This window comes from Leopardus geoffroyi, chromosome E2 (genome assembly GCF_018350155.1).
Source record: "Leopardus geoffroyi isolate Oge1 chromosome E2, O.geoffroyi_Oge1_pat1.0, whole genome shotgun sequence".
Classification (NCBI taxonomy): Eukaryota; Metazoa; Chordata; class Mammalia; order Carnivora; family Felidae; genus Leopardus; species Leopardus geoffroyi.
In genome coordinates, this window is record NC_059335.1 from 27,753,889 (window position 1) to 27,779,425 (window position 25,537).

General features: G+C 53.3%; 1 protein-coding gene across 3 annotated transcripts in view; it reads right to left on the reverse strand.

Moving 5' to 3' along the window:
- ZNF423 (zinc finger protein 423) overlaps positions 1 to 25,537 on the reverse strand; it is a 335,974-nt gene that overhangs the window by 146,029 nt on the left and 164,408 nt on the right. Inside the window, exon 1 of one of the 3 annotated variants that reach the window (XM_045442678.1) lies at positions 17,896 to 18,199. The exons of the other annotated variants lie outside the window; for them this stretch is intronic. The gene's annotated coding sequence lies outside the window, so the exon portion shown is untranslated. Of the gene's footprint in view, positions 1 to 17,895; positions 18,200 to 25,537 lie in introns of those variants that run through there. 3 annotated transcript variants of the gene reach the window in all.

Here is a 25,537-nt window from a genome sequence, read left to right on the forward strand (position 1 = left end):
AGAGAGAAAAGGGAACTTCCAGGGACGATCAATTGGAAGCGGTTGCCAAGGGTACTGTGTTCAGAAGGATTATAAGGCCGTATCTGGGCTCAGAAGAAATAAGTGCTGAAATCAATTGGTGATGTCTGTCATGAGCACAGGTCTGTCCAAGGGCATGCTCAAAGGGCACTGAGCAATTGGAGGAAGGAGTCTCCAGACTCCCAGTGCTACAGAAGAGTCATCTAGGTTTCCTCCTCCAGGAAAGGAGCTGCCCATCCTCTCCAAAAAGGGAGACCTTGGGGCAGGGTCCCAAAAATCCTGTCATTCAAGCAGAGACCACAGGGCTTGCAAGATACTATGGTGCTGTGTTGTGATCTGAAGGCGGTCTCTCGCCAGAGAGAAGGGTCAGCTCCACCCCTGGCTGATGAGGAGGCCTGGCCACAGAGGGCACAGAGCAGCCCTGGTGTCCTAGGATTGCAGATCGATGCTCCCAGAGCCCGAGGTGGTAAGAGCGGCAAGACATCTGAGCAGACTTCAGTGCACACCACAGACTGCACTCCCCACGGGGCAGCCCGAACCCAAACAGGTGTCTTTCTAGGCCTGCAAGGATACAAAGTCAGCCAAGGGGGCATCTGGCCATATTCCTAATCTCTTCTTGGGAAACTTCAAACCTACCCATCTGTGTCTCTGCACCACCTGGAAGCCCGGTGCAGCACACAGGTGCACCGGGCAAACCCTGAGGCCCTCTCCTCGGGCTGCTTCCAGCAAACTGTGATGTGAGCTTCCCCCTCAGCTAGCCCCAGGCCCACGGGGGCCTGGATATCAGAGTGTGAAGGAGACAGAGGCCGTCAGGCCAGAGCTCCCAGGCTGGGTGGGGCATCCTCACCATCTCAGTGCCTACCAGGGACTTGGCCCCCAGAGACACAATTGACCTCAAACCAGGCCTGAGGGAGCAGGGGTCACAGACAACAAGGGGACCAAGCGCCTGCCCTGTTCCTTACCTCCAACCAGGTGCCAGAGCTGGTCATCCATCCCAGAATATTCCTCAACTCAACGACATCCACGCATGTAGAGTCAGCACCAGTGCAAGGGGAAGGGGAGGGAAGCGAGAGGAAGTTAAGAGACCATCACTCACCTTATTTCATAGATGGGGAAACTGAGGCCACACAGCAAAGAGCAGACAGATGCAGGACCAAACTCATAACAACCACAGTACTTACTGTTTATGGAACATTCTCTGCAAGGCATTTTCTCTGCCAGCATTTTCTCATTTGATTCTTGCACATACTAGGAGGTAGATACTGTTACTGTCCCCTTCTTTATAACTGCAGACTGAGGCCCCAAGAAGGGAAGCAAGCCCTGGGCACACACAGCTAGCGAGTGGCAGATGTCCCTCCACCCCCATTCCCATTCACTCACTAGCCACTAGACTATCCTGCCTCTCCTGCCCTGAATGCTGGTTCAGGCCTGACCCACTGCAGAAGCCGCTCCCTCGTTCGAGGCCCACCATGCGTCAGCGCCAGGATCTATGGCTCAAGGAGAGCCTGCAGGAGCCACACGCTGCAGTCCCACCTGCCACAAAGGCCAAGTCCTGTCCTGAAGTGGAACAGCAGGCCAGGCTGGCTCTGAGGCCAAGCACCAATGAGTGTAGCTGGCCTCTTTCCTCCCTTGAAGGCAGATAATGCAGGCTAGCAGAATTGTGCAGAGCTGAACCAGGAGGTTGTGGTAAGCAGAAAAACTCCATGTCCTCACCCCCCAAAACCTCTGAATATGTTACATTACAAGGCAAAAGGGAATTAAGGTTATAGGTGGAATTAAAGTGGCTCATTGATCTTAAAATGAAGAGATTATCCTGGATTATCTGGGTCGGCCAGATGTAATCGCAACCGGTCCTTAAAATGTGGAACAAAGTGACAAAAGAGGAGGTCGAGATGACGCGATGCCACAAGCCAAGTAATGTGGGCAGCTTCTAAAAACTAGAAAGGCATGGAATCAGACTCTCCCCTACAGCCTCCAGAAAGGAACACAGCCCCGCCAACGCCGTGAGATCCACGTCAGCCTTCGGACCTACAGAACTGTAAGAAATTAATTTTTGTTGTCTTAAACTACTAAGTGCATGGTAATTTGTTACAGCAGCAATCGGCAACTAATACAGATTTTGCCTCCAAGACAGCTGCTGCTATAACAAATACCTAAGTGTGGAAGTGGCTTTGGAATCGGACACAGAGCAGCAACCAGAATTTCCAGGAGCATGGTAGCAAAAGCCTACACTGCCTTAAAAAGATTGTTCATAGACATAGGGATGTTAATGACTCTGCTAGTGACGACGTAGAATGAAGGAGTACGATGAAGAAAACCTAAATCGCCATAGAAAATACCTGAATCATCGTGACCAGACTGTTAAGAGAAATGTGTACATTAAGGGCACGGATGGTGAGGACTTGGAAGAAAATGAGGAACAGGATACTGGAAACTGGAAGGAAGAGATCCCTATTATATAGCGGCAGAAAGCTCGGTGGAATTGTGTCTCACAATTATGCGGAAAGCAAAACTTGTAATGGATAAAAATGGATATTTAGCCGAGGAGATTTCCATGCAAAATGTTGAAGGCATGGCCTGGTTTCGTCTCACGGCTTATAGTAGAAAAGAAAGAGCTAAATCAACAGAGCTGTTAAATAGAAAGGAAGCCAAGAATTGATAATTTTGGAAATTCTCAGCCTACCCAGATTGCAAAAGACATTATAATTAAGAGATTCTCTAACAGGAAAGCGCACTCCAGAGAGAAGGCTGAGGGGACGACTGTACATTGTGCTAACATCTCAGAAAAATCAAAAGCTCAGAGTATTCAGTCACATGAAAGGTTCTTTGAAAAGATTAAGTGTGTGACTCACAGATGCCCTACATCAAACCAGAGAGCATCTAGGAAATTTGGGGGGGGGAGGATTTCTCTGGAACCATCTCAGTAGAAGCCAAAAGTAGAGATAGGAGTATCTAGAAAATATCTGCAGAAGAGCCTGATATCTAAGAGTAGATCCCCATGACATACACAGGAGACCCACAAGGTTCTTGAGAACTTTGTATCTGCAGAAACACAGCCAGCTTGGACCAAAAAAGAGATGAAAGAAGGCTGTCAGACTCCCAAAATTCCACAGCAGAACACAGGCTAATAAAACTACTCGGCTGCAAACATGTGCTACCTTTCACTTAAAAAAAAAAGAAAAGAAAAGAAAAGATGACTCAGAGGGCGGAACCTCATGTCCAGAAGGCAAAGCCTCAGCCAGAGGGTAAAATTTTGAGGCCAGAGGGTGGGGCTGTGAGCCCAGAGCGTGAAGCCTTGAGCCACTGAGAATGAGATCATACGGGACTAGGTTCAGATGCTAGCACTGTATAACCACAGGCAAGCACATCCCCTCTTTGTGTTTTCATTTCCCCAACTCTTGAGAGAAGGAATCAGATAAATGGGTCTCTGAGAGCCTTTGTAGCTCTACGAGTCTGTGATCCATTAGTGATGTCTGCCCTGGGCACAGGAATGAGGAATGGCAGAGAGTAAGCATCCCAGTTTGCTGCTAGTTTAGGCATTTTTTTCACTGAGCACATGTTTGTCAAGACTGCTGCATATGCTTGGTCCTCTGAGGGGTACAGAAAGCACTCAGCATTCTTAGGTGGTGATGCTCTTGTCTGCCCAACTTGTCAATGAGTCACTTGTCTAAAGTTGCAGCTCTAAACCACGACTTTGCCACTTTGAAGCACTTAGAAAAAGAAAAAACGAAAAACCCCTTTGGTCATAGCAATAGTCAGTCCTGCATGCAGATATTTGGTTTTCCTAAAGGGACAGATGGGGGTACAGTGGAAGGGATCGAGGCCCAACCCCTGGGAAATCAAGAGTCCACCCCGGGAAGGAAGGGGACCAGGAAGCTGGAGGGTCTTTCCTCAGAGGTAGGGCAAGGAGCCCCACAGAGGCTACCAGAAGCTGACGTGGCTCCACCTGAAATCTTAAATTAGAACTGTGCTATTAGCAAAGATAATAGCAGCTCATATTCACCCTCCCCTCCTCCAGGGAGCTCAGAGTGCCTTTGTGGATAGGATCTCAGCATCCCCAGTGAGGCCGCATCAAGGGGAAGGGGGATCGTTCTTTCAGTTTGGGGATAAAAACTAAGTGGGTTGGGGCATCAGGGGGTCAGCGGGCAGCAGAGGGGCGGGGACTGGCATGCAAAGGTCACGGCCCAACACTGAGAAAAGGGGGAAGGTATTTTTGCCCTCGGGGCTGCTTCTCCAGCTGGGGGGCGAGGAGTGGGCCCCTGTTCTCTGCCCTGCCTCAAAGGGGCACTTAGCACACATCCTTTGAGGGGCTGCAGACTGAAAGCCATTGACCACGTATGCCTTTTCCAGCCGGCTCTGGGGTGTGCTAAAATACCACCTGACAGCAAACAGTGGCCATCAAAGCCCTTAGTGAAACTTCCGAGAGCCCAGACCATCAGCATGATCGTAAAGAGACTCAGTCCGTTGCAGGGAGACATCACCAACAGAGCAACAGCAGAGCCATGGGGAAGAGCATGGGCTCGCTCAGACTGAGCTGCCTGCCGCTCCTTGAGTGCGTGACTGCGGACAGTTTACTGCACCTCTCTGAGCCCCCATTTGCTCATCCACTGGATGGTGATCACAAGAGCAGCGACCTTACAAAATGGGTAATGTGTACGTGCTAAGTACCCAGTGAATGTTGGCTAAAGAAAATAAGGCAATTGCCGGTATAACTTTAGCATGAATTGTAAATGACCTCAAGTGTGTGGCATTTAAAGTTTTGCACGGAAGCTTCACACCCATGATCCCATTCGACACTGAGTAGCTCTGTAAGGTTGTAGAGGTGGTGGTTATTCCCCTACGACAAGCAGGCAGGGTGGCAAACACCCAGGTATCCGGAGCGAAGCCCAGCATCCCACCCACTCTCTCACCCTCCGAGTAGCCGGGTTTACACGCTAAGCTGCGTGGTCACCCCACGGATGAGGAAACAGAACAGAGACGTGAGGTCACATCCCGATGTCAGAAAGCAGACAGTAATTAGAAAAGCTGGGGCTGGACACCCAGCCCAGGGCTCTCAGCCAGCTGGACTGATGAGCCACGCAGCGGGACACAGATCATCATGGCTGTCCTCCCCCCGGGGGGGCCTGGGGGCCACCCAGCTATCAGTTATTTCGTAAAAATGTCAACATTTCTAACTCAACTCAAGAACACCCAAAGTTTTTTAAAACATCTACTTTCACTTCTGGTTTTTCTTTTTTGCTTTTTAGCACTTTTTTTTTTTTAAGTTTGTTTAGAGAGAGAGAGCATGAGCAAGGGAGGGGCAGAGAGAGAGGAAGAGAGAGAGAATCCCAAGCAGGCCCCACACATCAGTGAGGAGCCTGATGTGAGGCTCAAACGCATGAACCGCAAGATCATGACCTGAGCCAAAACCAAGAGTTGAATGCTTAATGGACTGAGCCACCCAGGTGCCCCCATTTCTGGCTTTTCTTGTAGGCTCTACCTCTGGCACATCCATGACGGAGCTGAGCCACAGCTCCCGGCCTGGACCCAGTGTGCTCATTCTCCTGTTTGCCCAGACCGGAAGGGCTCCCTTCCTCACTACAAAGTGTCCTAGGCCAGCAGCTGGCGTTAGATGTTCAGTCAGCCCCCTCGGTTTTACAGATGGAGAAACCTACCTCAGTTTCTCCATCTATAAAATGGGAATAATAGTCCCAACTACTGAGATGCTATGCAGACAAAATAAGTGAATATCAGTAACATGTTACATATGGGAAATCCTCCATAATGTATGAAATAACAATAGTCACTGGCTACTGGCTCCCAGCTCAACATAAGATCACAGGACAGAGAGAGAGAGAGAGAGAGAGAGGAGAGGAGGCAACAGCCATGTTGGTTTGAATGGATACAAGACATTGAGTGGTCCCATGTTCTTGAGTCCTGGTAAACTACCAGGAGGGTCTAAGTTAAGGGCCAGCAATTAACCCTACAGAAGATGGTTTTCAAAGCAAAGGACGTTTGACCTGCAGAAAGGCTCACAGGGCCCTACCATTTACAATCCCAGGACATGAGAGAGAAAGGAGCTTTCCAGAGCAGCCAGCCCACCCTTCTCAAACAGATGGAGAAACTAAGGCACCAGCAGCCTTGCTGGGGCACGGACCTGGGCCTCCAGGCTCATAGAGGGGGTGGGGTATGAGGTCTGACTCCCCTGCACCCACAGGTGCTGCCATCCCAAAGGGCCACCGGACACACAGGACAGGAAGGAGGCATCCACCTTTCCCCTTGAAGCCTATGACCTCACAGAACGCACAGCCGGTCTGGCCGCTCTATCCCTGAGACAAATTTACTCGGCACAGATATTGAAAATCCAACTGAGTTTGAGTTTTATTGCAGAAATTAAACAGACCAGAAAAAAAAGGAAAAAAAAATAAAGAAAAGAAAAAGCCAGCCTTCATCAGCTCACCCGAGAGTGAACTGTGATCAAACTAACTAGTGTGGAATGGCACGATCAGGTCCTGCCAGGGAAGAAGAGCCCCCCAGTGTGCCCCAGCGAGAGACTCCCCGGAGCCGGGCACTTGTAGCTAGCAGAGGGGCTGTGGAAGCCTCCTCCATCAGCCGCCTGGCCCGCGGCCGCCCGGGCGCCCTGACTCAGCCCTGCCCTCCTCCCAACGCCCCCGGTGGGGAGGACGCGGCGTGTGAAGTCACCTCCGTGAGCGTTCACGAAACAGCACCGCCAAGGGCCAGAGCAAGGGCTCACTGCTCGACTCGAGAGAAGGCAAAATGCTTTCGGGGTTGAATCACTGTTTTTCTTTACTCCCTTTGGAGATCGGCAGAGCCCACATTCGGCCGTGTTCGTGGACCTGGGACTGGAAACAGCTGCGCTCTAATTACATGTAAAGTGTACCAAAACATCCCTTTTATCACAGACTGGAAATCTGTTAGCATCTGTCTCTCCTTTGTTTCTTCCACAAGATACAAGCTTGTTTCTACATTTTTTCTCACCTGTAGCGGTGATTAAAATTCATTATAAATGAAAGGAGTGAACAGAGAAACAAGTTCCTCTGTGTACCGTTCTAAACTCAAATTAGAAACAGCTGTTTGCTAATTCATGCAGCGATGTTTTGCCGTGCTCTGTGAATCAATAATAACTCACCCTATTGCTGCGGAAATTTTGGGATAATCCATATATTTAACTCGGCGTTGGATTCTCCAGGCAGGACTGCCGCGGCGGAACCTCGACCTGCCTTCAGGCTGGCAGGAGGGGACTTGGGTTCGGCACTCTGGAGACAGCCACAGCTGCCACGACAGAGAACCCCCAACTCAGAGGCGCCCGAAACACGGGCCCTGGCAGGACCAGAAGGAAACCCCGAAACAGTATCCTCGTCTCCTCCCCTCCCCGGAACCACCACTTAAAAAAAAAAAAAAAAAAATCAGCTCTGATTAAACGCAAACCACACACATCCTCCAGCCGCCGGAGGGAACAGCAAAATTAAAAGTCTAATTGGTACCCGGAACAATTTAAAACTATTAAGTATAGGTGAAGCTTTTCTGTAAGAAAATAATCCTTTGATTGGGATTAAGCTTGTTTGGATAGCATTCTTCCCTTCCCTACGTTTTAGCTGCAGAAGTCCGAGCTACAGACTGGAAGTCCTCGATGCTTCTTAGAAGTGTTCAGCCATCTCCTCCACCAACTTCAGAGAAAAGGGCATCCAGAGCTGTGTCTGCATCTGAGGCTTTGAAAGGGAATGGGTGTTCTTTCTCTTTTGTGGGGAGGGAGGCAAGCAACACCTTTGTATGTGAGCAACGCATACTGTTTCATCAAACCTGCTCTGTCCTGGCTAATGGGCACTGGCCCCTCAAGACACTGCCTCCAGGGAGCCCTCCCTGATTCCCTCTGCCACCATCAGTACCTCTCCCTGACCTCGGGACACTGCTGTGGGGCCACTTGTCACCTTGAACTGTGGCTCTCGGTATCATTACCTATTTCTGAGTCCTTGGGGCACCCCCATGTCCCTGACATCCTTTCCAGCCTGGGATATGGTCTCATTGAGCCATTCTTGAACTTCACACTGGTATTACCTCCCACCACCCACGTCTCAGACCCACCATTCAACCACCAACTGCAGGGCCCTCTGTGCATGCCTGGCATGATGCCTGGCTCTTTGTAAGCTTTAAATCCTCACCTCTATCCTATGTGGTGAGCACCACAATTTCTCCCATTTTACAGGTCAGATACCTGAGAATCAGAGAGTGTAAGTTCCCCAAGTTTCACAGCACTTTAGTGGAGGGAGTCTGGAGTTATCCTAGGTTTCTCCAGAAAGCCACCAGAGCCACTGCTGCTATCAGAGAGCGTGCCTTGCCCGGCCCAGCCTCTGAGGCGTTCTTCAGGCAACTGTGTTCATCAAGCCTGTCTTCCCCTGGTCACAGCTCACCCAAGCCGAACCTGTTACTCAGGACCCAACTCTGCCCACCTCCCAGGCACCTAGCAGGGCTCTCCTGCGAGGCTAACAGTCAGGCAGGCCCTCATTTTCTGATGTCCATGGGGGCCCAAGAAGATGGCAGTCCAGTGCATCCTGCGGTCTGTAGGGTGTAGGGGAGGACACACAGCTCATGCTCATCTGTACGGTAGGAGGGAGCTTTCCCTCTGGAAAGCCCGGATGGCTCAGTCCTGGGCAGGATCAAGAAAGAGTGCGCACGGTAGAGGTGCCTGGTTGGGAGGCAGGGGGCACTCAAACTGAGCTTCGTGGAAGGAGTCAGATCTTCACTGACCGGTGATACCCCAAACACAGGAAACACACCCTTGCTGGAACCCAGGATGCTTTTAGGGGGCACCCAAGTTGGCCTCAAATAACATTGACCCACAAAGCAAAAGCGTCAGTGCCCCTGCAAGCCCCTTGCAACCTTGGCACCAGGCCGAGGAGAAAGATTGCATTTGGTGCTGTCTTTAACTTCCAACGTTCCAGCAAGGAGAGAGCAGACCCCAGTCTCAGCGTTTTCAGGGTTCCACAGCTTCTGGCTAGAACAGCATGAGTCGGGGGGCTTTCTCCTTACATTCGTTTTTTAATTTACTTTTAAGGGTTACTGTCTATTTACAGCAAAGGATACTGATTTTCCATTTGCAGAATTAAATTAATTAAGTATGAAAACAGACCTGACTCAACAGAAAACACTAGGTAAATCACAGCACCAGGAACACACTCAAATCTCACAAAACTCATGGCAGAGGCTGACGCAGGACCGCAGACCAGCACCCGCCCTCCCAGCGCTGATGTGAGCGTGAAAGCCTTCATGGTGAGGTCACTGCGGGGCTTCACCTGGACCCGCGCCCATGTCTCTCTTCCCTCTTCCCTCTCAGAGTTCGTGCAGCTGGAGCCCGGAAAGCCAAGAGGGTGAACGAGGTAGCCTCAGGGGGGTTTCCGTTCATCTGACCCAGGGCAAGTCTCCAGGCCTCCAAGTGCCCCGCTGCACTCCCCACTACCGCCACCCCCAGTTAGCTGGGGCCCTAAACAAAGTCTTCCGACGTGGAACCCCACAGCCATATCCACAGCAAACCCTTCTGACAGGAGACCAAGTAGAACCTGGTCAGACGAAGTGCGGGTAATCAAACCTCCACCCCATTCTCTCCTCCCCACGATGCCCACATCTGGGGAGTTTTCTGAGCTCTGAATGGGCACAAAGAGCCGGGGCTGGGCCCCTGGTCCTGATATAGAGTGCACCAGTCCAGGTGTGCCAGGCCCCCCACCCCATGACACCCCATGCCCACACCTAGGGAGCCAGGTCCCCAGGGCCCTGGGAGAGGTCGCAGTGAACTCAGCCTCAGCTCCTCGGAGAGCAGATGTGAGAGAAAGTACCTGAGAGCTGCGGCGGGGGAAACATCTGTCCTAGGAGCCCGACTGTGACACCAGGCCCCGCCTTGGCCGCCCTCCACCCCTCAGCCCTTGCCCCCAGTCCCCAGAGACCATCACTCAACTCCCCAAGCTCATAGCAACCAGGGCAGGTGCAAGGGTCACAGTCAGGGCATCTGGGCGGGACCTGAGCCAGGTTCAGAAGTTTTCTGCAATTCAGTGCTCCCTTAGGAAGGCCCCTTAGAGAATCAGAACTCAGAGCCCAGAGGCTGCCACCCTCCCCTCCCGGTCTGGCTGGCCACAGGCAGAATGCAGCAAAGCCCAAGAGACTGGCTCAGGGCCTCTCGCGGTGGGCAGGACCAGTACTGGACCAGCACCTTGGTTCCGGGGCCGGTTCCAGCCCCCAGCAGCTGTGTGACCTCGGGAAAACTCCTGGCCATGGGCTCCCCTTGCTTCATCTACAGAATGCAGCTGGTGTATGTGACTTTCTTTCTGGAGGTGCGGACACAGGAAGTGCACAATGAAGATAAAGAACGAGCAAGCAAATGAACAGATGACCAGATTTTCACCAAACCCAGTATCAGAGAAAACCACACGGTCCTTCTAACCTAGAACTCTGAGCTTAGAGAAGGCACTGAAAAATGATTAATACACATGCTATATCTTACATTATACATGTACAGTATATGCTACATGTGCATATAAACTATGGATAATAAGTGACATATATTATGTGCTAAACATTTCTTGAGGATTTGCTCCATGCCACACATGTGGTCTCAATATTCACAATAGCCTGACAAATCATTACTGCCAACCCCATTTCACAGATGAGATAATCAAGGCTTACAGAGATTAACACCTCCAGAGGCTTCCGGGTCAGAAATGGCAGAGCTGGGCCTTGACTATGGGTCACCTGACCTCAGAGTCTGTGCTCTTAGCCACGCTGAGATGCTTGTGTGTGAATCATCCCGCCTATACCTGCGGGATAGAAACAGTGAGTGACACCAGCTCAGGAGCAAGATCATGTCCCCCATGGAGACGGCTTCACATAGAGCCCAGGCTGCATGCCCAGCCAAGAATCACTGGAGGAGGTCTGGACCACGTCTACATTCTCAGCCCAGACACCTCCACGGACAAGGCATGCACACAGTCCAACCTCGAAGCACAGACCTACTGCTGAGGCTCAGTCCAATCCATCTTAGGCCCCCCTCAAAGGGTCAGCCCCCCCAGCACTGGAGAGCCAACCGGCCTCCCGGCATCTGGAAGGACCGAGGCATCCCTCGCCAAAGCACTCGCTCTCTTTGCACTGACCTGTGCCAGGTACCCTCTCAGCCACTCTGTGAGATAGTTACGAGCTTGGTTCCATTTTACAGAGGAGGACACTGAGGGTTGGAGAAACCACAGGGCTTGCTGTAACAGGCATTTCTGTTGCGCACAGCACAGCTCAGCCCTGGCACCTGGTTCAGCCACAGCTACAGTGGATGACTGGAGTCCCGAGCCTGAAGGTTCACCTCAAGCTTCCACCCCAGGTCTCCACCTCCAGGTCTCACTCCTGCTCAGCCTAGAGTCAGGGAGCCAATGCCCCCTGGAATGGCCCTCAACTGAAGGGGGACCAGAGCCAGTGGCACCCTGCACATGCATGGAGATCCCGGCAGAATCGAGGCTGGGGTCTGCAGCACTGACCTAGACACCCCTCCCCAGTATGGACCTGTCCCCCTTCTGGCCTCAGTCTCTCTGTCTCCTGTACCTGCTTCCTGGGAGCACCTCCCCATCATATAACCTGGACCCAAATCCTGGCCTCAGGCTCTGCATTCTGTCATGCTTACCTGAGGGGTGGCACCACATTCGGAAGCCAAGTCCATTCAGCCCCTCAGCCCACCTTGTATCCTTGCCAGGGCTTGCCACGCTCAGGTCACTGAGAGGTCCCCTTCAAGACCTGTGCCCGACACTATTACTTCGTCTCGCACTTGCCTTGAACTTGACAACCCTACCTACCCGAGGGTAATCCTGGATAACTGTCTTGACGAAATCATGGGTACGATGTTTTTGTGACACCCGTTAAAATAAGCATAATTACTCAGAAAAAAAAAAGAAAAGAAAAGAAGTTCATGAACCACCTAAAGTTGGGCTGTGTATCCCTAAAAGTGGTTCAGGTCCTCACTGTGGAGCCCCTGCCGTAACCTAAGCTTCGCACAGGCCTGCAGCTCTCGGTGTGTCCTTCTCCCACCCCAGGCTGCGAGCCTCAGGGGCATGGCAAGCCTTCCCGGCTGCGTGTGCCCAGCACAGCACCTGGCCAGAGGCAGGCTCAGGACAAGAAGTGGACTGAGCCCCGCGGGGAGGGTAGAGCCCTAGGATCCTCGCTGATGTGCTGGTGCCAGAGACGCAGCCACTCTGCGAGTCCCACTCACCCTTTATACTCATCCAAATGTACAACTCAGCAGAGAAAATTTCAATTTTCCCTGGATTTTCATGTTTCAGCCTCCAGAAAAATTGCCATCATGGGCTTTGTTACCGAGCTGTTGAGCCTCAATGACTGAAGGCTGCCCCAGCCCCGCCTGTGGTGGGAAGCAGATTAAAACAACCTGTCAGGACTGGGGAAGGCTCCAGAGGGGCAGCAGCGGGGAGGTGGCCACCTGGCCCAGGACCACAGTAAGAAAGAGGAGCCCCATGCAGCTGGCCTGGCACGTCAGGTTCATGCCCCCTAGTGGTGGGTATGTGGCCTGGGGGATTCCCCTGGAGGGGGGGGGCAGGGGTAGGGCGCTCAAGTCCTGGATGTCAGGATGGGGGTGCGTCCCCTGTTCCCTTCTTGGCATCATTGACCCTTCCCTAGGTGCCCCTACACTGCCGCCTGCCCCCTGCTCCTGCTTTCTCAGACTGAATGGGCCTTCATCTGGCCCCATGCCGTGCCTACTCTAATGCATAGACTTGAAAATCATAAACTAGATTCACTGAGCATTTACTATCCGCCATGCTAATTTTTATGTTAATTATTTAGCTACTTAAAGTGTTGGTCATAAATGTTTTGCTTGTATTGATGCATTTTTTTTTTAATTTTTTTTTTTTTTAACGTTTATTTATTTTTGAGACAGAGAGAGACAAAGCATGAACGGGGGAGGGTCAGAGAGAGGGAGACACAGAATCTGAAACAGGCTCCAGGCTCTGAGCTGTCAGCCCAGAGCCTGACGCGGGGCTCAAACTCACGGACCGCGAGATCATGACCTGAGCCGAAGTCGGCCGCTTAACCGACTGAGCCACCCAGGCACCCCATATTGACGCATTTTTTAATGTTTATTTATTTTTGAGACAAAGAGAGAGCAAGTGGGGTAGAGGCAGAGAGAGGGAGACAGAGACTCTGAAGCAGGCTCCTTGCTGTTAGCGCAAAGCCCGACATGGGGCTCGAACTCACGAACCGTGAGATCACGACCTGAGACAAAGTCGGATGCTCAACTGACTGAGCCACCCAGGCGCCCCTGTATTGATGCATTTAAACCACAAATAATCTTTTCACCAGACACACTTTACAGATGAGGAACCGGAGGCTCAGACTGCTGAAACAGACCTCAGGACTGACCAGCTAGCCACTCACTGTGCATGTGGGGACAGTGAGGCCCTTGACATCTGAGAAGGGACTTTTGCCCCAAGACGAAATCCTGGAGAGCCAGCAGGATCACCCTGAGAGCCACGACATCCTCCTCCCAGGGTGACATCTGGAAAGGGGGCGGGGGGCTACACTGCCCCCAACCCAGCTCAGGTGAATGGCATCCTTGAGGGTAGTGTTAGGCCCACTGCCTGCCCAGGGCCACCGTCCCCAGCAGGGCTGGGTACCAGCTCATCTCAGTGCTGGACACAGAGTAGGCCCCATGAAGGAATGAATCAATGACAAGAGGTTCCACACTACATCTGAATAGCACTTCCCACATCATTGTTCATCTTCCACAAATGTTATTGGGGTTTCCCCACAGGTGCACTTGGCTTAGAGCTGCCTGGAGACAACTCCAAAAAGACTCACGTTTCTGGATCCCTGGGAGCTTCCACAAGGTGCCCGGTGATAACTATCTGCTTGATAATTGAATGAATGAATGAATGAATGAATGTCGGATGGATAGATGGATGGGTGGGTGGATGCACAAAATATTGAAGCCCCAGGACTTGGGCTAAAGAGGGCACTTTCGGGGCGCCTGGGTGGCGCAGTCGGTTAAGCGTCCGACTTCAGCCAGGTCACGATCTCGCGGTCCGTGAGTTCGAGCCCCGCGTCGGGCTCTGGGCTGATGGCTCAGAGCCTGGAGCCTGTTTCCGATTCTGTGTCTCCCTCTCTCTCTGCCCCTCCCCCGTTCATGCTCTGTCTCTCTCTGTCCCAAAAATAAATAAACGTTGGAAAAAAAAAAAATTAAAAAAAAAAAAAAAAAAAGAGGGCACTTTCTGGGGCACCTGAGTGGCTCAGGTCATGATCCCATGGTCATGGGATCGAGCCCCACATCAGGCACCACACTGAGCATGGAGCCTGCTTGAGATTCTCTCTTTCCCTCTGCCCCTCTCCCCTGCTCATGTGTGCTTTCTCTCTAAAAAACAAATAAATGAAATAAAATAAAATAAAGAGGTCATTTCCTAACTGTGGTACAAATGAATACCTGAATAAGAGAATGAATGAATGAATGAATGAATGAACGAATGACAAAGCTAATCACGGAGAAGGTGCAAGGAGCCACTCGAGGAGGCTCCTGTCAGGTGGAAGCCAGGGGTGGTGGGGTAGAGGCTCCAGCTGGAAGCCAAGGAGTTAATGAGCTTGACCACCAGCTTGACCACCTGGGCCCAGAGGGGCTGCCCCCTGCAGAGCCTGTCCAGTGTTACTGAGGTCCCTGGGGTGTCCGCACATTGTGGCAGAATGCAATTATTCCAGTCTCTAGTGCGGCAGGCATTTGTCATTCTTTTATTTGAAAGAACCTCTTGGAACCAGGGGGAGAGCAAGGGTGCGGGAGGGGCCGGGGGGGGGGGTGCAAGGGTGGAGGCAGAGCTCAGCTACCCTGCCTCAGCCTGCATCCCTGGAGGACTGGCATTACAACAAAGGAGATGCCGGGAGTAGAGGGGAGGGAAGAATTGGGGTGGGGGTGGGGGGCCTCCTATTTATTTAGGCCAGAGCAGAACACATGGTTAGACTTAATAAGATAATAGGCTGAGATTTCACGTTCTTGAAGGTACAGGCTCAGTAATGTGATCTGGGGTGGGGGGGATGCATTTTTGTCTGGTAAAACCCCTCCAATGGTCGCCTCTTTCCACACAACACAATGGAGGCTGGGGCTGAGGGAGAGGGTGCGTGTGTGGGCACGCGTGCACACACACCCACCACATGCCCACACATGTATGAATGTGCGCACATGTCTTCCCCACCAAGGACCTCCAAGACCTTCCCACTAACTACCAAACACCCGCAAACCAGTGTGCCCTCCCATTAGGAACACACAGTCAAGCAGTCTCCCTCACAAGTTTTTCTGGGAGGAGGTCACGCCAGCCAAGCACATGTAGGTGTCACCCCTTCCCAGACACCATTGCCCTGGATTTCCCCTTCCCTGCTGCCCAAAGGGGCCAACAATTAAAAGTGATCACTTCCTACTCATTTTAGGAAACTCCTTGCATTCATTGTTTCATTCATTCATTCTCCAAATATTTACTGAGCACCTACTCTGTGCCAGGCTGTCTAAACATGCTGGGGCAGCCAACACACCCAGTGAAACCCCACTCCATGAAGCCTGCATTCCAGGAGCATCAGGCCCCCACCCAGGAATGCTCCGGAACCAAAACAGCCTGGGTTCACATCTCAGCTCCACCACTGACCAGCTGTGTTCCTGAACTTCTCTCGGCCTCCTCTGGTTGTGGTGGGGATGACATCAGATAATCCAGGTTAAGCACTTTGGCCCAGGGCCGGGCACACAGGAAATACTCCATGAACATATCACTGCGTATCGTTTCCAGACCTGGGGCAGCAGGAGTGGAGGCTGCCAGGAAGCCCCTGGCTCACTGCACGGCTTCCTCGGTGAGCCCTACTGCCCACTCCCAGTTTGTTCATCCCAAGAGCATCCTTAATTTCCTAGGTGCTCACACACCCCTGGGTCTGGGACAAACATGTGACAGAGAGAGCCGAACCCACATCTTACCACTGAGCCCATCACAAAACCCCAAAATAGAAAAGCCTCCAAGGGGACACAATCCACGCTGAAACCAGTACTTAAATCCCTCTGCAACAAGGTCTGTCCCCTTGGTGGGGAACTCATTCCCTCCTCAGCTTCCTTAGCAAGAAGAAAGAATGTCAACGTAAGTCCTAAGGGAGGACCTGCTGACCACCTCTTAGGGACAGGAATAACAGGATTCTCCAATACCCACTGTCCTCCAAGAGGAGAGAGAAATAGTCATCTGTTACATGGTGGCCATTTTTTTAAATGACATTGCAATTTACATTTGTTTAATTCCTTCAATAAATACTACCAAGTGCCCATTCTAACCAGCCCTGTTCCAGGCTGGAAGCATGACAAAGTCCTTGCCCTCAGAGAGCCTGTGGTGTGATGAGAGAAGACTGGTAATAAAGCAATAAATCATCTATAATAAGTCAAGTGGCACAATGAAGAAATGTGGAGCAGGATGGGTGAGGTGCCACTCTAGACAGGCGACAAGGTGATACTTGAGCAGAGACCTGGAGCAAGCAAGGAAGCAAGCCAGGGTGAAATCTGGAGGAAAAGCATTGCAGGCAAGGGGACTAGCAGGTGCAAAAGCCCAGAAGCTGGAGGAGGCTAACTTGGGTACATTCCAAATCTCCATTCTCTGAGATGCCAACACGAGGCTGAGACTGCAGGCACTTGTCCTGCCCTCAGAGATCACAGGCTGAGCTACTCATTCCCACAGGGACCTAAAGTCCAACCCCACATTGACTCACTGTGTGACCTGATGCCGGTCTCTCAACCTCTCTGATCCTGGTTTCTTTCGGCAACGGCTACTTGGGGCTGAGCATCCTCCAAGAAGGCACTGCCCCTGGGGTCCTCCCCAGTCTGCCGCTCTGTGCAAAACACACCAACCACTCTCCTCTACCCCATGGCGCCATCCTCACACCCGCGCCAGCAACGCCACGCAGGATTGGTACTCCTGCCAAAATAGCTATTAACCCAGTAGCCAATAATAACACGTTATCCTATCAATTTGCTTCTGAAACGCTGTGTAATTGCAGAACCCAAGTTTGCCACCTCGGTAGCTTGGTTACGACATAAACAGAAAGAAACTCACCAGTTCCTTCCCCAGGAGAACAAGTGGTTGGCCACGACAAACACCCACTTACCACCCAGTCCCCCCACCCCACGGGCCCCCACGGAATCCATCAGGAATCCTGGTCTGCTGATCAATAGTCCAGAGACTTGTCTCCCTGTGCTCTTGGCATGTTATCTCTGTGTTGGAGAGGAGACCAGAGCCTGGGAGGTGATGGCTCAGGGCCATGCTGGCTTTGTGGGTGGCAAGGTCGGGCCCAGAAGCCAGCACTCCGGCAGCCTCCCGGCTCCTGGCTAGAAACCACATGGCAGGAGAAGAGGGGCAGACGTGGGTGGAGGGGGGAGGGAAGGCCAGGAGAGCCTAGGCACCTAGGGGCCAGCAGGCGTTCAGGGTTACACCAGCCCAAGGGACACACCGACCATCATCAGAGACAGACCCAAGCCAGGCCTCCACACAGGAGACAGAGAGGCCAGGAGGCCACCGGGTGGGGCAGAGAGAGAAGGGCAGGGGAACGAAAAGAAAGCCGCGCCAGACCCAGAACTCAGGGTGCTCCCCGAGGAGCCCCCGGCCCCTGACGATGCAGGGCCCGACTCGGATCTGACACACCACCACCGATGCCTCCTAGGCCCTCACTTGTTCGTCGTCCACTACAGGAAAAGTTCCCTTCCTTCTGGATTAGATTCCACTCTGAGCGAACATTCCGCTTCCCAGCGAGCTGGAGCCTCTAATGGGACTCTTGGCGGTCAGTACAGACACCAACTGGCCTGTTTTATTCATTCTTCCCCTCCAACCCCACCCCTCCGCTTACCTCTCCCCCTGCTCACCAGGGCACCCCAGGACAAGTTGGTGGATGCCCTTGTTCCCGGCACCCAGCGGCAGGGCAGCTGAGGCTAGAGAGGCGCTTCCCGCTGCCCCACTGGTGACCTCAGCCCCAGGACACATCCCCACCCTCGGCCTCAGCCGGGAAAGGATGGGTCGAAAGTGTGCTGCTCCAGCCGCGGTGCTTGGCGGAGCCTCCAGCAAGTGGGGAGAGGAAGGGCCTCGGGGAGGGTGGGGAGGAGGAGGCAGAGGAGGCCAAAGGCTCGGCCACTCAGCCAGATGTTGACCCAGTTGAGGGCCCCAGGCCCCAGGGGCGCCGGGAAGCTCTGGCTCCCCACCTCCCACCCCCCGCCGCCAGCTCCAGGATTCTTGCAGAGAGGGGGGCCCGGGACAGCACCGCTCCCATGCCTGTCCCTGAGGTCGGGGTTAAAGAAGGAACACAGAGAGACGCTCAGGGGTTGCCAGGACAGGGTGGGGGACAGCCCCTCAGGGGCCCCTGGGTGGGGTGGGTGGGGTGCCGTCTGCGGGAAGGAGCTCTCAGCAAATGGAAACCAGGCCTCGGAAACTGGCCGGACCACAGCCACTGCACAGCTCCAGGGGAAACCCCGCTGCTCGCTCAAAGGTGCCCCAACCCAGCAAAAGATGGTGTTAAAAATGAAAGGGCAGGGAGGGGGTCAGGCAGCTTAGGAAAGATTAGGGGGTGACAGCTGGAGGCACCCACACAGGCCCTCCTGTCCTGTGCTCTGAACACCCTTCATTGTTGGCACACTGGCCCCCAAGGCCTGCTTGCCTGTGAGTGTTGTAAAAAGTCAACTGCCGGAGCAATTACCCCGCTCTGCTTCCCTCCGTGGGGCCTTCACTCAGGTTTCCAGCAGCGTTGAGCTGAGCTGTGTCCTGGGCCTGGGGCTCAGGCTCACAATGGGCCAGGCAAGCATGAGTCCCCAGCTCCCACGACATTCATTTTGGGGATCCAGCCCTCAACGCTGAATCCTCACTGCACATGAGTGAGGAAGAGAGATCGGGGGGGTGAGGAGGTGGCCCGGGGCCCCACGGCTACGGCTGACCGTCAGGGATCAGTGGGACCCCTGGGCCCTGACATCAAGAGCTTGGGGTCTAGCAGACTTCAGTGATTGTAAATGCCATCTACCCATTCACTCACTCATTCAGTCATTCTTTCGATCGCTGATTAGGTTATTTGACGGACGTTGGTGATGAGCTTCTGACCCACCAGGCACTTCAGAGCTTGGGATGCAAGGTGAACAGGCAGGCACAGCTCTTGCCCCACAGGCTTCGTGCAGGAGGCAGAGGTCCTACAATCTGTGATCCTTGCTATGACTAGAGAAGTCCCGTGAGGGAACGGGGCTTCCTAGAACAAGGAAGCTGGAGAATCAGCCAAGGGAAGGAAGCAGGGATGCAAAGAGAGGCTCAAGTAGCAGCACAGCATGTGCAAAGGCCCGAGGTGGGACTGAAGTCTGTGGTCGCTTCCATCAAACCTCTGCCCCTCAGCCAGCTCCTCACTCTCAGCAAAGGTGGGCAGCCTGAGCCCCGCCCCAGCTCACAGACTCGGGGAGCCCCCCAATGGCACCTCTAGCCACTACGCCCATACTGGAGCATGGCTTTCCCAGCCAAAGTTCTTGTTAAAAATGTTTCATATGTTTATTTTTAAAAGGGGGGGGGGGATGGAAAGAGAAAAGGGAGTCCTGAAGGTCTTTTTCTTTCCAGAAAAAAAAAAAAAAATTAATAAATAAATAAAACCTCAGGAAAAGGGCATGGAAAGGCCTCTGCATCTGTAACCGCTGAACAAATGAAAATTAGCTCATTTAATCAGCTCCTCATGGCCTGGCTGTCCCGAGTGGGCCCCGGAACACAGCGAACTTCACAGCAGAAACTCGCCAGCCAATGTCAGTTTATCCTACAACAAAGGGATTTTCTAAATAGCGCGATCAAAACGCAGTGAAGGCCGCAGAGAGCTGGGGACCCAGAACTCGACCCCCCAGATCCTGGTGGGCCCCCACCTCCCAGCTTCATCCCTTTGAATGGAATTGTTCTTTTGGCTTTTGTTCTAATTATCTAAACATGTGTGTAACTCTGTTCTACAAAGACTGTTTTAACCGGCAAAGAGGGTAACGCCAGCATCCCCTCCCCATCCACTGCTGCGGCCCCTGCCCCAAGCCCCACACCATCGACCCCTCCCCTTCGCCCACCACCACCAGCCTCCAACCCACACATAAACACACACGCACAGACGCCCGCACACACCGTGCTTATACCACACACGGAATTACACACACACGCAGTTCTGCACACGGTCACACGCAGTTACATACGCATAGTTACACACGCACAGTTGCACGCACGCAGAGTCACATACAGGCACAGTTACCTCCACCACACGCAGGCATACAATACACACAGCTCTGCAGTTCCTGCCTAACAGCTGGAGGTGGGGGAGGCGCAGCTCGCCAGACCCCCAGGGAGGGCTGCTGTGCACACACCTGAGGCCCAGGCTGGTAGCAAGGACTCTTATTTCCCTGGAGTACTTTTTCCACGCAACTTGCCACCTGGGCTAAGTCATTAGGGCAACTGAGGAGGGGGGAGCAAAAGGCCACGGAAGGGGAGCAGGGGGCCAAGGGGAAAAAAGGCACGGGGGTACACGAGGCCACGGTGAGCACGAGCCAGTGGCCGCTCCCGGGTTCCACTACCAGTGCTGGGTTCACCTTCCCTTCCCAGTCAGCCCACCTGCAGTGTGTCCAAGCCCTAGGTGCCCAGTCCCACGGGGAAACAAGGCAGGCCGGATTCAAGTCTTGGCTCTAGCCCTCACCAGCTCGGAGACCTCGCCTCCCCTTCTGTAAAATGGGAAACGACGGCAGCCTCGCAGAACGGTCGCGTTGATTAGAGATGCAGGCTGCGTAAAAGTTTGTGCTGGTTCCGTTTGTACGTGTGGACACAGAGGCCCAGAAGGACGGTCACACACACACAGGATCGGTGACACAACCAGATGACAGCTAGTTGTTCGGTAGCTTTTGATTTCATACCCAATCCTAATCCCCAGTGTGAAGAAGGGGAACTGAAAAAAGAAAGAAAGAAAGAGAGAGAGAGAGAGAGAGAGAGAGAGAAAGAAAGAAAGAAAGAAAGAAAGAAAGAAAGAAAGAAAGAAAGAAAGAAAGAAAGAAAGAAAGAAAGAAAGAAAGAAAGAAAACAGGGTGTGAGGAGCAACCGACCAGGATGATGGGAACATCCAGAAGGTTTCTGACCCAGTCTGACGACATTTTCCAAACGCCTTCTCTATCTGATTTTCACAGTAACACCCTGGCTGAGTGCAGTTATTATTCCCAGGCCACAGACATGGAGACTGAGGCTGAGAGGGCTGAGAAGCCGAGGCTGGTGTCGCGGCGGGGGGTGGGTGGGATGGGGGGTAGGGGGTAAGTGGGCGAGCAGGCTGGCAACGGAGACTGCTGGGCATGAAGCTGCACACTTGTGCCCTGGCCAACTGCGTTGCCCAGCCTGCTCTGCAAACTGCAAGCTTTCCTCTGGCAGGACTCCTGCTCGGGGCTGGGGCTGGGGAGCAGGAGGAAATGCCACCCAAGGAACTCTTACGGTGCACAGGGGCCAGCAGCTTCCCTCTGGCTCCCAGGGGTACAAGAGCCACAGACCACCCAACCCAGACCCAGGAGGAGACCCAGACCCTTTCCCACACAGTGGCTCTCAAAGGCCTTAATACCCCACACCTCAGTGCTGGGGAGGCGGTAGGCAGGGACTCATTTCCATTTCAGACTTGGAAACCGAGGTCCACAAGTGGTAGGTGTGGATGGCTCCAGGGGCCACAGCCTTCGGGCCAGCTCTCAATGGGAACAGAGTCTGCGATTTCTGAGTCCTCCCAGGCTGGCAGGCCAGCCAAGACTGAGTCAAGTGGCGGGAGACTCAGAGTCACCTGAAGTAGCCTTGGTATGGGCAGGGGGACCTGGGGAAACGGCTCCTTTGCTAGCTCATCAATGTCTGCAGATCCCACATCCTGCAGGCTCCCCCAGCCGTGCCCCCAACAAGCACTAGGCCACAGGAGGAAAGAAGCATAGGCAGTGGAGGTTAAGTGCATGGACTTGGATTGAATCTCGACCCTGTCACCTACGTGCTGTGTGACCTAGGGAAAGTAACCTCCCCTTTCTGAGCCACAAACCTCAACTGTAAAATGAAGACAGTAACAATGGATGCCTCCCTCCCGGACTTGAGGGATGAAGGGGATGATGCCTGGGAAGTATTTAGCTCACTGCCTGCCCCAGCTCCCCAAATGGGAGCCCTCAGTAAGCACGGGGAATAGGGCAGGAAGAGTGAAGAACGCTCTCAAATCTACCTCATCTCCCCCATAGGCTTCCCTAGAGGCCCAGGCCATCACACCCAGTGGGCAGAATTCCTTCTTCTCTCAGACTCAGGAGGATGGTTGCCCCGATAGACTCCTTGTAGGCTCACACTCCACTCAGCTGTCCCTGAACCAGCCCAGCAGGCAGCTGATGGGGCAGCTCAGAGCATGTGGAGTGGCCAGGCAGACCTAAGAGGGTGCAGAACCTTCCTTACAGTGTCTGGGCCCAGGAGGCAGGAGCTGGACCCGGAAACCCCTCAGAGAGCCCCAAACTTCACTCTTACTAGAAGGATTCAGAAGAGAATCACAGAAGGAATCGGTGGTGTTGTCACCCCCCACCCTGGCCATGTCACCCCAAACACAGAAGCCTGGCTGGTCTTGCTGGCCTGCTCCTAGGCCACGTGGCCCTATCCAGCCTCGCTCCTGTTCTGAGCCTCAGTTTCCACTCACTGGGGCAGCAGTGAGGGTCAGGGGAGGGCATGGCTGTGAAATGCTCTGTAAATGCAAGGTGCCCTGGCCACAGGCAGGCTGACTGGGCACAACTGGGTAGGAAGGGGAGGAGATACCAAGGGCAAGCTCGACCCGCCTTCTCCCCTAAATCTGGGCAGTGGCCACAAGAAGAAAAGAGGCTCACCCTGGAGCTGGGTGAGCCCCCACCCGCCACGGCGGGAACCCCAGAATGCAGGCAGTGGCTGCTGCCACTGGGCAGCGACCTCCTTTCTCTCCAGCACAGAGAGGAGTGGCCACCCGACATGGCACACGGCGCATAGTAGGTGTCATCGACTGGCTGACATCTTGCTTTTACAAAACACTAGTGCAGACGCTCACAGATCACAGCCAGGGAGAAAATGACTGCTCGAAAAGAAAGTGGACTGTGTCTGTGCTTGTCAAGCTCCAGCAGTCGGCCCCGCGAGGCATCAGACCCCTCAGTGCCATGGCCCAGGAAGGGTGAGAGGGGGGATCTGCCCATTTCACAGGCCACCAGGGGCTGTCCCCACCTGTCCGAGTGCCCGCAGACAGGCTCCTTCCGAGGCCTGTGGGAGGCACAGGGACACAGAGTCAGGCGCCCTGATTTCCAGTCCCGGCTCACTTCTGCCCCTACGCCGTCCCCAACAAGGGACTTCCTCTGTCCAGGACCCAGTTTCCCCAAGTGCTCCAACTCCCTCTGCCCCAAATGCTGGGAAACAGAGTGAAATGGCACACTGCCTCACTCTGAGCCAACAGAGGCTACAATTAATCTGAGGCAGGGATTTTCCTAATTGCGGAGTTTTACAACCCAAACAGAAAAGATGAAGTACAGCTAGCTGAAATGCTGGCTTGAGGCAAGACATTTAAAGCATCTTTTTAAAAAGTCGGTGCGGTGTGAACAAAATTGCTCCTAGAGGACATGAACAGAGTCTTTGCCCAGAAGAGAGTGTCCAGCTCCCTTAGGGGTCAGGCCAGAAACACTGGGAGGCAAACATCTCAAAAGAGATGTCTTATTGGGGGGCAGGGGGTCAAAAATAAATATATAAATAAAGGGAGGCTCACCTCCGATTTTCCTAATTGCCTTCCTTTGCAGGCAGATGTGGCTCTACACCCCACAGCCCCTCTGGAAGTTGGTGTCGGAGCCAACAGGATTCCCATGACCAGGAAAGCCAAGCATCCCTCACTAGCTGGACCCAGCCACCCAAGGGGAGCGGAGAAATGGTGTCAGCATGCACTGGGTGGTGCCCCTCCAACACAAGGATGCCTGCCCCCTGGAAAGGCAGGACAGGCTTGGCAGCAACCATGTCTGAAGCAGACAAAAACCACGGGCATCGAATTCCAAGGTCAACCCCCAGGGCCCGGCCAGGCGTTGGCCCTTCCTCCATGTCCCAAGTACAAATCAACCTGCTATGAGGCACCCCACGTCCTGCCCAGGAGGAATGAGACCGTGGATACGCACACATGCACGCGCTTCCCGGGACAGCTTAGAAGCAAATGAAGGGCCCCACCCTGCACAGCCGAGAGACAGGAAGGAAGGAAAAGGCAGCTCGGTGGGGTCAGAGGGCATCTCCACCTAATGTCTACCGCGCATGACCGTGTGAGTCTCCCCAGATGCCTTGCGTTTGCCAGTCCACGACCCCTGCCCTAAAACCTCAAAGCCAGATGTGTTCCAGAATTCAGACTCTTTCAGCTTCTAGGAAGGTAATACAGTGGATTTCCTGAGTCTCTGGGAGCACCTCAGAAGCAATGAAGCATACTGATGTCAGCAGCAAACACAGATATTTACCAACGTAACTTAAATAAAGGCTATAAATAGCGTCACATCAGCCAGGTCACATTTTGCTGCCAAATGAGCTACCAAAAAGAAAACAAATTTCAGATTTCAGGCTTTCTGTCATTGAGGACTGTCAATAAGGGATATATGGAACTACACTGTCTCTTTAATCTTCCCAGTGACCGCACAGGGGAGGAAGTTAAGAAGTACTTTCCCTGCAGTCACACAGCACGACTATGGGGGCCCCATGGCCTGAGGGACTGTGCGCTCACCCAAGAGTGTCCTGTAGTTGCCCAAAGTACTGAACCACAGTTTAAGAGCTTCCTGAAGAAACACTCAAGCATCTGTGTCTGACCCCACAGCGTCCACAGCCCACACCGCCACATGTGTGGTGTTCAGGCCAATCCCCGCCAGGAGGCGCCTTTCAGACCCACACAGACCCAGGTGGCGTCCCCACACCTGCCTGGGCCCTTTCAGGAGCCCAGAAGCCCAGGGGTGGATTTCCACCAGCAGGTGAGGCTCCCTGCTCCGCCCTGATGCCCAGGTAATTACTCCCCACCTGACACGGTCTGCACAGATTATTTTACCTACAACAAATACGCTCGGCACATCCCCAGTCTGGGAGAACAGGCACAGGTAATCCCATCTGACGGAGGCTAGGGGTTTCCAGCAGGACTCCCAGAGGGCTGGGACCCCATCCTGTCCAAAAGATGTGGGAACCCCACAACTCCTCGGACGTACTCCTGGTCATCCCTAACGTCCCTTCCTCAGCAGGTTCTCTTAACTGCAGGGAAAGACTGTGGCATGGGCAAAATCCTGATGCTTCACTACCAAACAATCATACCAATAACTTCATAGGCATTAAGACACTCCCACCAGCCAGAGCAGCAGCGTCCAGCCCTACTAGACATCACCCTGGACCATGACCTTGTTAAGGAGAAGTCCAGCATTGAGAAAAACATCCAGCTGCAGTGCTGGCCCATGCTGTCACTGCTCTGATTTCTAATCAGAACTTGAAGCAGGCGCCTTTCTTCA